The 6000-nt window shown below is 38.8% G+C and overlaps 1 protein-coding gene across 1 annotated transcript in view; it reads right to left on the bottom strand.

Annotated features, from left to right (window-relative positions):
- Positions 1–306: 306 nt before the first annotated feature.
- The window catches only part of csmd2 (CUB and Sushi multiple domains 2), a 251381-nt gene continuing 245687 nt past the window's right edge, over positions 307–6000 (bottom strand). Inside the window, 1 exon segment of the mRNA XM_051955076.1 lies at positions 307–5978. The gene's annotated coding sequence lies outside the window, so the exon portion shown is untranslated.

Genomic DNA, 6000 nt, shown 5'->3' with positions numbered 1-6000 from the left:
GACTTGTCGTGAGCAAAAATTCAGTCCAAAGAGTGGATATCGCTGAGAGCATGCAGTCAATATGCACAGAGAGCAACAGATGTGAACCTAAAACACATACACAAGTACACTTCTACAGAGGATAAAATGATTGCATAGCATATGTAGAGTGAAGAGAAGATATCTTGGCCCAGATATGAGAAGTTGCACCCTTAACACTGGTTATATCAGACTGCTTACTACCCCTGGAGGCTAATTATGCATGATTAAGCTATGATTATGGGCTAGAAGCAAACTCATTCATTCAATAAATACCCAAATGGAAAGTAGGTTTTATATTTTATTCCAAAACCTTCAAAATAAGTTTCAAGTTCAAGAAAGTAGAATAAGCTTAGACACAATGCAAAGCATCATATACAGACGGATAAAATACATTTTATATATTGCAGACAAGCCATGGTGGGTCTTACATATGTACAGTATGTATGTAAACTTTTATGTACAATCTTTTTTACATATACAAAAAGCCTTGTTTCTATTTTCTTTGTATATATTTATATTTATTTATATATATATATATATTTATATTTATATATATATAGATTTGTCATATACTCCCCACTAGCATTTGTACTACAATAATGAAAAAGAAAAACATTTACATATATGTCAATCCATTTTTTCTTTTTATATTACAAATGTATTTTCATAAAAATATATCTCTGTACAAAAAAGGTTTTTTATTCGTCAACATATTCTCTTTTCTTAGAGAAACGTTCCCTCTGGAGTTGCTCGGTCGTTACACAGTCTGCTTAAGTTCTCGTTAGTCCATTTCTTTACAGGTCACCCTTTTGGTGCAGAGCAAGACATTGACACTGAATCTTTGCCTTTCACTGTTTTGTTGTTTTGTTGAGGCGTTCAAGGGCCATGTTGATCTTGCTTAGGCGCATGTGTTGGCATGGGTTTCACATAGAGGCTAGCTGAGAGACCTGCTGGACTGGCTTAAAAATATGTCATAAGGGGGAAAAACAACAACGATATGGGATCTCGTCATAACTTTGTTGCCGTGAAAGGAATAAGTCTTTAGCAATCAAAAGCAACTTTTTGTAAATACTCTGCTATATTCTACTCTAGATAAACTGGACATTCTGTTTTTATTCCATTGGTATCACACATTGGCAACATACTTTTATCCATTACTGCATACAAACAGAGGAGAAGTTGTTGGATTGCAGATATTAACACAGTATCGAGATGCACTCAGTGAAATGAAATACATTCAGCAGTTTTTCAAAACTCCCATGATCTGATCACAAATCATTCAACTATCACTCTACTTATACCTCCACTTCTAGAATAAAATTAATCTGAGCTCCAAAGCTTCTCAAAATAGATCTTTTTCCTCTCCCCCTTGCTTTAGTCCACTAGACACACTGAAATGGGCTGAATAGTGAAGGCAAATTGCATGGAATGTGCCGGAAAAACACAGCTGTAAGTGTGGTTTTGTTGGAGTCGTCGATATGCGGTGACAGTGAAAGATGGGAGATTATAAATGATAGTTGATACAGAATATGTCACACAGTATAAACTGATGGATTGCTTGGTTTTTCGATACAGGTACAGTGCGGGTTGTGCTGAAAAGCAAACAGCTGCAGAAAGCTTTGGGACTTGTGCCTAACTGTGAGGAAACTCGGTGAACTCGAAGGGAACTCAAAGACCATAGCTGTGGTGCGATTTATTATAGAAGAGATGGTGAGTAGGAGAGAATCCAGAGCTGTGTCTGGCTGATAACGAAAATGAACCTCGGATGAACAGAGTTTCTGTCTTAAAATATGCAAAGAGAACCAGGAAGTAGCCAGCTGCCATCAAGAAAGACCCAATTCGAACTCTTACAGCACAGCTTCAACCAGAACTCACTGATCTTCATTTTCATATCACTGTACTGCACTTTCTTAAAGAACTTTCTGGGCTAACCCAGATGGGTTTAAAAGAAAATACTTCCACAGATGTAGTGCCCATTAAGTTTTAAACTTCAACCAGCATGAATTTTTGAAAATGTCTTGTTCCCCATTAAAAAAATTTCTAACTAGTGGAACTAAAGCAACATCAAGAACTCATTAAACAGTCAATCTTAATTATGTAGTGTTGTCTAATTCTAATTTGGTTGAATTTGAATAACTTTCTTTGGTTGAAAAGGAGATTTTTTTAAACTAAAAGAAACACATAACACAAATATCAGTTGAACATGTCAGCAAGTACATAAAATCGCGGGCATTAACTCTTGCACACAGAGATACAGTACTAATGGTCGCGTCTGTCATTAAGAAAAAGCAAAGAAAGGAACAAAACTGGACGGTTACTCTGACAGGTTCCTAAAATGCTCAGTTTTCCCCAATAAGATCAAAAACACAGATGTAAAGAGTTTGTACTCTCTGCAGCAGGCATGTGTTTGGGTTATTCAGGCAGAGATGATAATAAGGGCTTGACAGAAAAGCTGAAAAACATTGACATAAAAACCAGATAACCGCCGGCTCCTAGCAAGGAAATTATGATGTTTGGATTTCCTGAAAGCAAAAACGCAGCCACTCAAGCTTATTCATGGAATCATGGGGTTGTTACAAGGCACTATAATTAACATAAAGTGCTTATTGGAGACTGGAGGAGGTAAAAATATCTGACAAGGTAAGAGTTTGGCCCTTTAAAACCATTTCTGAATTTCTTGAGGATGAGCCCTTGCTGGTAAAAACAATCATAGTTGTGAGATCCTTTGCTTCTGTATTATGCTTGTCCAGATTTATAGTCTAAATCTAGTCAAATAGAATAAATTCCCTCTAGGGATTGTGGGCATCATGTCCTACTGCACCAGCTACTCACACTTGTTTGTTTAAAACTCAACATGGTTTCATAAAGTGTTAGGTGAAGTGTTTTTAAAGGTCGTCATGAGGGGAGTGAACGGAGGGGAAAGGCCACTTCAGAGTGGCTTAAACAAAAACTAAATGGAGTGTAATGAAGCTATCCACTTTGTTGAAATATTTGGAGCAATTTCAGAATAAAAATAAATGAAACGCACCGTGCAGCATAAAACTACGAGAACTGAGTAGCAATGCCTTCCAGATAATGTGAGTGCAACTGCTCCTCTCCCCGTGAAATCTCCAGGGTAATTCAATCGTTTCTTTTCCCATCAATTCACGACCAGAGCAGGCAAGGGGCAATATTCTATCTGTACTGTCGAGATAAACGAGAGCTTTAAAAGTAATAAAATTGTAAAAGCAATTACCGACCCACAGCGAAACTGATTGAAGGAACAATACAGTGATTGGTTTCAAAGGCCTGAATTTCTAAGGGAAATTATGTACTGTAGGTGATTTTAAAGACTTCATTAAAAAAAAAAAAAAAACCTGTTGGTATGGAGGTTGAATTTGACTGTGAAAACCACTTTGCTGCATAATGTATAGATTAATGTACTGACACAAATGCATGCAAGTTTAATTTCCTTCCCGATTTCCAGCAAGAATACTACTGAAGAGAAGGATGCCAAAGAATAAGGATGCATGGATGTTTGAGACTGCTAGTTTTGGAGTCAAACACCACATAATTCAACAAGATCTGTCCTGTTAGTGATAATGGTAAGATGAATTCGGGATTCGTTATGGGTTCGACAATGAAGCACGGCTAAATTAAAGCAAATTGCGTGTAATGGCTCAATTTGCTCCAGTGAAATTTGAGCACTATTCACCCCACTCAGCATCTACAGGACAGACAGGTATGAGGATAGTAAGTGGTAAATAGCTGGGAGCAGGGTGTTTGAAATCCAGAGGGTATCATTCCCTTTCATATATGTTTTACACCCGCATACACACATAGTAATAAGGGTCACAAAAGCATGACTCCTTTGAATCCTCTCTTCTCATTAGAAATGCCATTCACCAGCCAAGATAAAGTCCTGCTGCTAAATCTGACGACAGCTTCCTCCCGTGTTGCACTTTCAAAGCAATATTTTCTGTATATCACTCCCTAGTTGCCACAAATATGAGGATGAGTGTTAGCGATAGATGCATAAATATTTTTTCCCCCACATATATTTATCATTTCTAATTTAATGCATGGGAGTAATCAGTATGCCAGCGACTCCCCTGCCGTCACAGCTCTGAAGAAGCCTTCTGCAACATTTTTATGACGAGCAAAGACAAAACAAAGCAACCCTATTCTTTTTTCAAAGGGATGGAGCTGTCAGAAGTTAACTTGTAGGAAAAGACCTGAATGTAATCCGGAGGGAACACATTACTGACTCATCCATTCTTCAGACTCAAACGCCTTCAATTGAACATTTCAAGAGAGTTAGAACATGACCAGACTTTGATCTTTGTTTTCCTAAGGCCAAGTGTAGGGAGCTACTACTGTACCTCGATCTCAGAGGAACACATACGTACCACCTTCAATCCGTAGAAATATGTGAAGGTGGATCCAGGATTAAAAAGAAAGGTCGAAACAGAGAACCTAACTTCAGAGTTGCAGTTGTTCCAAAGAGAATGCTCCGCTGGTTAGTGCTACAGCTTTGTTCTTATCTTTTTTTGGATATGAAGGAAAAGAAAGGAGATGGGATGTGGTCCCAAAGTGTTTGTATATCCAAGGATATGTATCACAGTTGCTGTCCCTACTTCTTCTCAACTGCCTCAGACTGATGGTGGCAGGTTGGCTGTAACCATCTGTGAATCTGTGAAGCAAATTTCAAAGTATTTCCACTTGATTTAGCTACATCGGTGTGACGGGTGCATTTGTCTACCTATCCTTCCTTTCATTCTCTCTAAAACCTCGCTAAATTGTAAAGTGATTGCATATGAATCACTGCAAACCAACAGAAAGAGGACGGAAACTGAAACTCAGTGGATTTATAGATTGTCAGTATTTGTTCTGGGTCGACATTTAATTTACCAGAGCCTCGAGGTGGACGTACAGAAATACTCCGAAGCCCAATCCTAAGCATTTCTTAAAATAAAACTAAATTATCATGTGTTTGGTTGTATCTCTGGGGCCAAAACAGACAGAAGATATTTTGGACCAGATTGAAGATCCAGCCACAAATGTGTGCAGAAATACACACACCACATGCATGCACTCTTTCCCACTCACATACACACAGAAACTCTCTCTACAGCCTCACTAAGTGCTTTTTTCAGCAGCTCTAGCTACCTTTTAACCCCTGCACTGGACACAGTTGCTTCAGCAAGCAGAATTTCTTCCCTGCTACAAAAAAAAAAAAAAAGAGAAGTGAGTCAAGCTCAAAAAGTAATGATAGAGTATGTGTCTCCAACATGGCCTTCAAAACTCACTGCATTTTTAATTCATCCTCAGTCAGAAATTCAGGGCCTCCGATGAAACCTTTCAACAGCCTCAGGAGCAGACGGTTGGGGGAAACACAGGGTTCCCAATTACTCATCACATAAAGCAGGCAGAATACAAAAAAGAAAGCAAAAAAAAAAAGCAAATGGAAAACAGTGAGGAGGACGAATCGAAACAGTCCAGACTGTCTCTCTCTGACTCACACAGGTCAACACGAGGCTGTCCACCGTACAGTTCACTTGCACAGAGATCTCTGTTAGCTACAGGTAAATTCCTTGACTTAAAGTTGACTGTAAAATTCCCTTTGGGTTTAGGCGGAGGGCGGTGAGAAAAGTCATCACAGCTTTGCTTCCGGCAGTACTCCGGCAGGCTGCAGTTTCAGGTGGAAGCTTTTCCCCAAAATATGGAAAATGATCAAAAAAACCATGTAAAGTTACAAAAAGCATCTTCTTGTTGGTATTTCTTACAGTTATTGTTGTCTTCACATGGTTTCTTTTTTTTTTTCTCGTCTCCTGCAGATAAGAGCCTTTGCCGCTGGAGATGTTTCTTGAAGGTATTTCAGCAAATAAAATTATCTTTGTCTTGCCCTCTGCTCAAGGAACTATAGATGTCCTCTGTTGGCAGGCAGGCGAGGATGTGGTGCACCGCTCCTCCCCTAACTGAATCAAGAACGTAACAAAG

This window comes from Acanthochromis polyacanthus, chromosome 11 (genome assembly GCF_021347895.1).
Source record: "Acanthochromis polyacanthus isolate Apoly-LR-REF ecotype Palm Island chromosome 11, KAUST_Apoly_ChrSc, whole genome shotgun sequence".
NCBI lineage: Eukaryota > Metazoa > Chordata > Actinopteri > Pomacentridae > Acanthochromis > Acanthochromis polyacanthus.
Note: the sequence above shows the minus strand (reverse complement) of the source record. Positions and strands in the feature narration are given on the sequence as shown.